The sequence below is a fragment of the Meles meles genome, chromosome 5, assembly GCF_922984935.1.
Source record: "Meles meles chromosome 5, mMelMel3.1 paternal haplotype, whole genome shotgun sequence".
Classification (NCBI taxonomy): domain Eukaryota; kingdom Metazoa; phylum Chordata; class Mammalia; order Carnivora; family Mustelidae; genus Meles; species Meles meles.
In genome coordinates, this window is record NC_060070.1 from 71,271,262 (window position 1) to 71,281,185 (window position 9,924).

Below are 9,924 nucleotides of genomic sequence, written 5' to 3' on the forward strand. Positions count from 1 at the left end.
ATCCACAATAAGTTTATAGCTGACTTCTCATCAGAGGCCAGGGAAGCCAGAAGGCCATGGATGACACATTCAAAGTGCTGAAAGAAAAAGACTGTTGACCCAAACTGCCTTTTAAAAAACTAAGGAGAAATAAAGACATTTCCAGATAAACCAAAACTGAGAGAATTTGTTACTTAGCAGACTTAACCTCCAAAAAACTCTTAAAGGGAGTCACTAAGACCGAAATGAAAGGACAGTAGACAGTAATTTGAATCCATACAAAGAAATGAAGAGTATCAGTAAAGGTAACTACATGGGTAAATATAAAAAAGCATGATACATTTTTATTGAAATATTGAAATTAGATTCACATACCAAAATAATCTAATCTTTTAAAGTGTACAAATTCAGTGGTTTTGAATATATTCAGAATTGTGTAATTATTGCCACTATCAAATTTTAGAATATTTTCATCCCCCAAAAAAGACCCATAATCTCTCCATTCCCTTTTACCCCCAGGTCTTGGCAACTACTAATCTATTTTCTGTCCCTGTGTCTATTCTTGACAATTTAATGTAAACGGAGTCATGAAATATGTAGCTTTTGTGACTGGCTTCTGTCAGTTAGGATGTCTTCAAGTTTCATCCACATTGTAGTACATTATCAGTACTTTATAGCTAAATAATATTCCATTGTATGGATATACCACCTTTGTGTATCCATTCACCATTTGATGGACATTGTGTTTGCTTCCACTGTTTGGCTACTATAAATAATGTTGCTTTGAAAATTTATGCACAAGTTTTTGTGTGTGGGCATATGTTTACAACTTTCTTGGGTATATACCTAGAAGTAAAATTGCTAGGGCATATGGTAACTCTTTAACTTTTTGAAGAACTGTCAAGCTATTTTCCAAATAGCTGCACCATTTTACAGGCCCACCAGCAACGTATGAGGGTTCTGGTTTCTCCATACCTTCATCAAAACTTGTTATAGTCAGCAATTTCAACCATTCGTGTGGGTATAAAGTGTTATCTCACTGTGTTTTTCATTTGCATTTTTCTAATGACTGAGCAACTTTTCAGGATATTATTGGCTATCTTTATTTATTCCTTCGAGAAGTGTCTGTGTAAACTTTTGCTTATTTTTAAATTGGGTTATTTGTCTTTTTATTGTCAAGTTGCAAGCATCCTTTATATAGTCTGGATACTAAACATACTACACTCTTATGAAGTATATGATTTGCAAATATTCTCTCCCATTCCATGGGCTGTTTTGTTTGTTTATTTTGTTTTGTTTTACTTCTTGATGGTGCCTTTTGATGCTCAAAAGTATTTTTGTTGTTGTTGTTTTGTGGGGAGGGTGGGGGAGATGGGGGAGGGGGAGAGGGAGAGAGAGAATCTTAAGCAGGCTCCATGCCCAGCACAGAGTCCAGTGTGGGGCTCAATTTCACAACCCTGAGATCACTACCTGAGCCAAAAATCAAAAGTCCAAGGCTTAATTGACTAAGCCACCCAGGTGCACCATTTTTTTTTTCTTTTTTTAATTCTGGAGAACTATGAAGTCCTTGCAAGCACAGCTCGTTTCTGTAGATTATTTTCCAAAGGTGTAAAAAATGGAACCAAAATGGAAAATCCCTTAAGAACCTGAAGAAGTGCAACATTTAAAGCTACAATTAGGGGCACCTGGGTGGCTCAGTGGGTTAAAGCCTTTGCCTTCGGCTCAGGTCATGATCCCAGGGTTCTGGGATCGAGCCCCACATCGGGCTCTCTGCTCTGCAGACAGCCTGCTTCTTCCTGTCTCTCTCTCCCTGCCTCTCTGCCTACTTGTGATCTCTGTCAAATAAATAAATAAAATCTTAAAAAAAAAAAAAAAGCTACGATTACCCAGTAGTAAGAATTCCAGCCTTCAGCTGCCAGCCGCCTCCTCTTCCTCTTCCCAAGAGTTAGTGGGATGAAACCATCTTCCCCTTGACTGTTTTCCTTTCTTTTTTCTTAACATCTTGGTGTGCCTGGTTCAGCACCTTGAGGAAGTCAGCTTTTTGCCCAAATACGTGTGTGAATATCGGCCTTAGGGCACTTGATGTGTTAGTGTGGATTGTTCCAGAACGAGTGGATCAGGTGGATGGTTTTGTCTCAAGCACTGGCATTGGTATGCCTCAAGGAAACGGCAGGGAGGTGTATAGCCATTGCTGTCACCATAGCAGCACCCATGTCTTTCAACTCCAGAGGAGCTTCCCTGTGGCTAAACGGGACACATAGGGCTGTGTGCCTGGTTCTGCGTCCTTCTTTGAACTCTTGCATGAACACTTTTCCAATGACTGCATCGTTGTCAACCTTAAACACTGTGCTGAAGACTACTGTGACTCAGTCCTTTTCAGACTCAACATACAGGGTCTCATCATCCCTCCAATGGGTAACTGCCCTCTTCTTGGAATTGGAAGTCTTTCTCAAAGACAGAAGCAAAATAATTTCGTTTCAACACACCAGCCTTGATGCACAATGGAATCCTCGGATGCTGGCAGATTTTCAAGGTCATATAGCAGAGACCTTGTGTCCTGATTGGGGATTTACCGAGAAATTTCCATATGCAATCTGCTATAACTCATCCGCACCATGTGCCTGAGGTTCCTTGTTGAATTTCAAGGAAAGACTGACCATCACTTTTGTTTTGTCTCCATTAGGGTTTGAAATATGTTAGAGGACAACATCAAAATCTACAAATGTTACTTCTACTACTTCTGATTTGCTATCAGCAGCGATGATCTCCACCTTGAGCTTGAGCATCCCCTCGATGATGCGGTTGTTCAGGTTGTTCACCTTGAGCAGGATCTTGAGCACGCCCCCCGCAAGCCACACCCACCTGCCGCTTCCACCACTGCCACCTCGAGGACCTGTGCTGACTGGTTTACTGCTGTGTTGTTTTTTTTTTTAACTGCTTTTGAATTTACCCTGGTGATTTTTTCAGAATATTTTTCACCTTCCAGGCTTTCAAATTTAATCATTGTAGGATTTCCAGAACGATTTAGCCATTCTGTATTTATTCACCATACTATTCAAATTTTCTGGGTGGTGTTTGCCTCTTCAGACTTCAAAAACCATTAGAGACGTCTTGTGTTTCTTTCAAGCATCTTGTAAGCAACACGTATTTGAATTCTGATTTCAAAAATAATCTGAAAATTATTGCTTTGTCGTTTTCCTTTTATGACATAGCTGTTCTTTTTGCTCTAACTTCAACTCTTTTATTGCATGTTTCCTTTTTTTTTTATGATTTGCAGTTTCATTGGCTTTCTGCCTTGTACTATTGTGGACTGTATCTTATCTAAACGTGTTTTCTGCCTTACTTTGTTTTACTTCTCATTAAGTTTTATACTTTGCTTGCTCACTCTCTCCCTGACACTCTAACTTCCGTCAGCATTCATGAAGCTATGTATTTCCTGAGTTTTGGTCTTCCCTCTGGCACTTTCTTCTCTATTTTGATATTTGACTGCCCTCTCCCTCATTCCTCAAATGTTGTGCTCTTCAGAACTCCCCTTTTCTTTCCAACCCACTTTCCCCAGATCATTTCATCCCATTCCTTGGATTTAATTATCATCTATACACTAACAATTCTCAGTCTTTTAGATCTATCCTAGATCCCTCTCCTGAACTCAAGCCAATAGACATCTAACCAACTACCAGATATCCCCATTTGGATGTCCCCCAGTTGCATTAAATACAAAGTACTCAAAATGACACTCATTTCTTTCCCAGTAAGTAAACTGCTCCTCTACCAGGATTTTCCCTCCAGAAAATGACAGCCCTATCCACCTCAATCCTAAAGCCAGAAAATCTGGGAAGATATTTAACTCCCCTATTTCCCTAAACCCCCATATCTCTCACCCACATCTTTCAGTATTCTTGCTTCTGGATTCCACATAGTGGTGAAATTCATCTTCATCTCTCTATCTACAGAGCCTCTGCTATGGAGACAAGTGATTATGTGCTCTTACTTGGATCCTGCGAAGGCTGTCTAATTGATCTTTTTTGATCTATTCTCCCTCCTGCAAACAGGAGAATCTTTTAAATACAAATCTGTGTTGCTCCTCCACTTAAAACCCTTCAAATGGGATGCCTGGGTGGCTCAGTCAGGTAAGCATCTGCCTTCGGCTCAGGTCATGATCTCAGGGTCCTAGGATCGAGCCCTGCATCGGGTTCCCTGCTCAATGAAGAGCCTGCTTCTCTCTTCTCCTCTGCCCCTCCCCCCTCCATTTGTGCTCGTGTGCACGCTCTCTCTCTCTCTCTGGCTCACTTGCTCTATCTCAAAAGGGTAAATTAAAAAATCTTAAAAAAAAAACAAACTTTTCAATGGATTTCTATTGCATTTGGATAAGCCGTAGAAGGCCCTCCCTGATCTTGGACCCCACTCCTCATTGCCACCTCTCCTAAACCACCCTCTATGTCTCACTATATTCTCCGACTATAGCTAGACTACATTTAGTTCCTTGGACGAGCTACGTACCCTGTGGCAGACTCTGTAAAATGCCCCCGGTATCCATTGTCTTCTCCTAGTAATAGAACTGATCTCACTCCAGATTCAATAGGACACAAAATTGGTAGTCACTACTTTTTTTTTTCTGGTTTCTACTTTTACTAGCTTCCCATGCTATTAGGTGTGACTCTGTGACCTGGCTTCCATGAACGGAATGTGTGGAAGGGTGATATGTGCAACTTTAACTTCACTTCCTTAGAAATAAGTTGGTTGCCCTTTGTTCCTTCCCTAGGGCTGGAGCTGGTGAACAACCTTGGACTGTATGAATGAGGAAATCCACCAGGAGGATGGGAAGACTGTAAAGCAGAAGGAACCTGTGACCATCAATAATGATGTGGTACACAGATGTCTGAGTCCTTTTTTTTTTTTTTAAGATTTTGTTTATTTATTTGACAGAGAGAAAGAGACAGAGCACAAGCAGATAGAGCAGTAGGCAGAGGGAGAAGCAAGTTCCCCACTGAGCAGGGAGCCCCATGCAGGGCTTGATCTCAGAACCCTGGGATCATGACCTGAGCTGAAGGCAGATGCTTAACTGTCTGAGCCACCCAGGTGTCCCAGATGTTTGAGTTCTTAATTATAGCAGTTTAGTCTATGTATCCATCAGCTTCGTCTGGGTTACGCTGCAGTAACAAACAACCCTTAAAGCTTAGTGGCTTCACACAGGTAAGGTTTCTTCCTCACGCATGCTGCATGTGCAGGGCAGGTCAGTAAGGTGGGTCTGCTCATGTAGTCACTCGGGGATCCAGCCTAATGGAGGGCTTCATCTAAATATACTCCTTAATGAGCACACAAGGGAGAAGGGCGCTTGACAAACCGTGTTCTGTCTGAAGCCTCCAGGTGGAAATCAGGCACACTACACTCACAGTGCAAGTCAGCCTCCTCACCTAATTCAAAGAGGATTAAGAACAGATAATCTTACTATGTTTCCAGAAGAAAGAGAAAACAAGAATATGTGTGACTCATCCTAAAGTCTCTCTCAGCTTCTTCCTTAATATGTCTTAGTCTGTGCTCCCTCGAGAGAGGTAACCTCTGTTTCTCTTGTCCAAATGTTTGTAGGATTTTTTTTCTCTATGGTTTCAGAATATGCATTTCAAGGCTCTCACAAAACTATATCTTCTCATTAATTCTTCCTGTAATCATTACCCTTGGGAATCCTAAAGTAATTATTCCTTTTGCATAATGCTTCTCAAATATTTATCTAAATACCTGAACTTTCTCCAAAGCTCCAATCCTAGATTTCCAACTGCCCACTGCCTGTCAAACTTGACAAACTAAAAACAACTGACTGTATTACTTTCATTCCCCCCTTAAATCTGATTCTTCTGAGTTTATGTTCTTGTTTTGGTTTGACTTGTTTCTTTTGCCCTGTATCTCCAGCCCCTAGACTAGAGCCTGGCATGAAAAGGAACACTATATGCGGAATGAATGAATAAATGAATGATTATCAAGATTTGATAATGGCTTGCAAACTGGAATCTTCTCTTATTCCAGTCTCCTCCTTACTAGTCTGCACACGGCCCTTCTATCTGCCACACTTGGCGAGTCAGGCACTCGTTGTCTATCAACTAGATTATTTTAACAGCTTTCCCAAAGTCATCCCCATCACCAATCTTTTTCATTCTTCCACCCGTCTTATGCACTGTTCCCACATTAATTTCCTTGAAGCATGTGACACTCTGTCGCTCATTCTATAACCTTATAAGGAGTGCATTCACATGCAAGCAGTATGTTCCAAAGGTAAACACAAATAAGGCACAGTCTCCATGCTTGAGCAGCTTACAATCCGGTGGGAGACAGACGTGCATCTTGAGATACAGAACTGAGAAAGCAGAGCCAAACTAGAGGAGCACATAGGGGGAGTGACAGATGTGACAGATGCTGAATCAGTCAAGAAGTCACAGAAGAGGGGACCTTGATTCCATGTCTTAACAGACAATTAGACATTTTCCAGAACTGGCATTAGAGGGAAATAGGAACGATGCACTGTTTGAGTCAGGAGGGGGGAAATAAATGGGCACCCACTGAAGTTAGTTTGGAGTAGGCAGGGATTGATGGCAATTTTGTCTGAGGACCTCTGTTTTGGCTCTGATGCCAGAGAAGGATGAAGGATGAGTCACTCTGCTGTGCAGTCTTCCGGGGAGGACTGGACATGCTGCCAGCTGGTCAGGATGGTTTCGGTTCCCCATACCTGCTGTAAATCTCTAGCTATGCCCACAGCATTCAACTGGATTCTACAAACAGGTACTAAAAGTACTAATGTATTGGGACTGGCGTTTGGCTGCATTAGGAAACTGCTGTTCCCTGTTCTTCCTAGCACGTTTCCATAATTCAAGAGAGAGTTTGGCTTTCACAAGAACACTCAGATGCACACTGCTTTCCAGGGCAGGGAGCCTGAAGTCAAATGAATTGCTGCATGGATTTTGTAAATTCATAGCAGACCCAATGGCTTAGAAGCAAAGCCATGGCAATGATTATTTACGTAAACCAGACTTGTTTGACAAAGAAAATAGGAGGGTTTTGGTGGGTGGGGGGACGGGGGCTATTATTTTGAGAATTTTAAGGGTTGAAGTTGAATATAGAGCCAAAGTCTGGAAAATTAAAAGCATAGACTTTGTAAATAAGCCAGAGAAGGGAAAGATTATAAAATAGCTGTTTTTGTCATGACATCATCCCTTCCCCTCCCCTGCCCCAACCCATCAAAAGGAACAGAGTCTGACCAGCAGGCAGGAAGATGTGGAATTCTGTAATTTACTTTAAGTGTCTCTTTTGTACAAGGCTCTTGGAGAATAAAAGAAAATTCCCTTTTAAGAAGGGATCATATAACTGAATGACGGTGATGGACAAATCCTCCTGAAAGAGACACATGAGGAATGTTCTTTGTCTTCATACTGACCTAGACCTTGCCACGGTTCCTGCCTCTTGTGCTTGTGCTTCCACAGAGCATACAGCTTTTGATAAGGTCTTCTAGAAATGTTTGTGGACCTTTCCCTGATGAATTTCCAAAAGAACTAGAAATGCCACTTCACAAAATACACAGGATGTGGAGGTCATTTAAATGAGCTACCAAACACCAGCAAAAATAGGGGAATGGATTAAGCAGATACCCTCCCTCTCCCTCCATCATTTGATGAACCCTTAGAAAAAAGAACTGGAAGCTTTTAAAGAGAAAATCTAAGCCCTTAACAGTTCTCCAAGGCACACCTTAGAAAAGACTTTATAACTAAATAATAATTATTAGGCAAATTAAATTACCTTTACAATAAGAAGCTTACTATTCTTGCTTTACACTAAGCACTGCAGAGGATTACCTTGAAATCTCCTTGACACTGGTCTAGAATTGCTTTATGATAAAGACTACCTGAAAGGCAGATCTTTCTTTCTTTCTTTATTTCAGGCAGATTTATAAAAAATTAAAATTAAAATTAATGCTATGAAACCAGCTACTTCTTTTCAAAAGATAGATCCTCCCCTCCTCTACCTTTTTTTTTTTTTTTCCCAATATAGAACTTTGGGATTGCTCAAAAAGATATGGGCACGTCAGGGGGGCTTTACAAAATTCTTTTGATAGAAAGAAAGAAGAAATAATCTAGACAGACAGGAAATCACCAGAATTCCTTTAACTCTTAATAATTACTAGAACTGAGAGAGCAGCTTAGAGTATGGTTGACGTTACCCCAAGGAAATGTCAAACTCTTGTCAGCAGAGGAGACTTTTATCAACATCTAGGACTCCAAGGTATGGCGAGACATGAGGAATTTCATAAGCCATTCCAGTTACTAAATTTTGTCAGGCAAACCGAGCCAATTCTGAACATGTGGGTTATGGGTACATCTGGTGCCTCCCCAACCCCCAGATCCCCGTCATCTGGCCACAGGGACCATGCCCCAGATGGTAGGAGTGTTGGCCTCTGATGGCTCACACCTGGCCCTGACCCAAGAGCTGCACCCTCAGCTGTCTGAGCGTCTCCTGCCTGTGAGATTATGCCCTGCCCCGGGGAGGGCAGACGGAACAGCTGGCACTCAACTCACTGCCTGACACAGAGTTACAAAAGGCTGGCCTCTCCTGGGAGGGAAACAAATCCTGCGGCACAGTTGTGGTCCAGTGGGTCCCCTATGGGTCCTGGCTTTAGCCAGACTAGAGCTCACCCTTTCTTAGCTTTTCTCCTCTGTCAGACATCTTGCTGTCCCAACTTTCTTTCTCCAGAGAGCATTCCCTCAACAAACCTCCTCCACGAGAATCTTGGCTGAGGCTCTGCTTCTCAAAAAGCCGACCACAGACAGTGCAACTAAATAAAATGGGACTCTCATACGTCATTTCTACAATCCCCTATCTGTCCCTTTCCTCTCTGCCAACCAGTGTTCACGTTTTTTACATTTTCTTTTCTTTTTTTTTTTTAATTAAAATCTTCCCTCAGGAAAAGATCTGACAGCTTCAGCCTCATACACATTTACGACATATGAGGCTTAAGGGTTTCCCTCCTGGGGCAGTGACATTTTAACACGACACAAAGAACATGACTGGAATTAAGGAATTCATTACTGGTGGCTCAAAGATTTTGAGGGGATGGAGTTAACTTTTTAGCACCCAAGCCAACACATGGCAGGTCAGTGCATACTCCACCAAAGCATGATTCATCTTAATTAAAAAGTGCTGATGCAAAAAAAAAAAAAAATTTTTTTTTTTTTTTTTTTTTTTTTTTTGCAAAATTATAACCCCTGAGCTGTCACGAGTACTCCAAGAGGCCTACCAAGCTCTCTCCATTTTTGGGTAGGCATGAGGGGATTCTGGAAGCAGGAACCTAGTGTCTCTTTCCCCACTCCTGTATCTCATGGCCTCCTTCTTTCCCTGGAATTATGGAGCAGTAGACTTGCTAGTTCAGCATTTCCCAAAGGATTTTGTGTTCAAGCACCTTTGGAAAGTATCATTTATCTTATCCCATTTGCGGGGCGGGGGGAGGGGGGGAGGGGTTCACAATATCATTAATACATTAAATCTAAGAAATAAGGTTGAATATATTAAATAAGTCTAAATATGTTAAATAAAGAATCTTATTTAACTTACCGAGCCCAGACTTTTCTAAACTTATCCATAGAATCCAATTTTTCTGGCTCGTAGTTTAGGAAATACCCATCTGTTCCAATTCCCTTATTTTACACATAACAACCGGAGGCCCCCAGAGTGTAGCTTCTCTGATTTTTCAACTCCCTGGGTGACAAGCAGCTTCAGCTCCATGGCGATGGGACACATCCTGGGGGCGGGGCTGCCCTGCACCCCCGCTAGCAATGGGCGGGGCCAGGGCCAGATGCTGCAAGGCTTGGATGGTCACACAGCCTGGCTACACAGTCTGCTTTCGGAGGGTCACTTTATGTGGTTAACAATTCAGTGTTTGAAATGTGAGCTTCAGACCTCCTGTTG

General features: G+C 41.9%; 1 pseudogene; it reads right to left on the minus strand.

The window, feature by feature from the left end:
- Positions 1 to 1,924: 1,924 nt before the first annotated feature.
- Positions 1,925 to 2,906, minus strand: LOC123942156 (annotated as a pseudogene).
- Between the last annotated feature and the right edge of the window lie 7,018 nt (positions 2,907 to 9,924).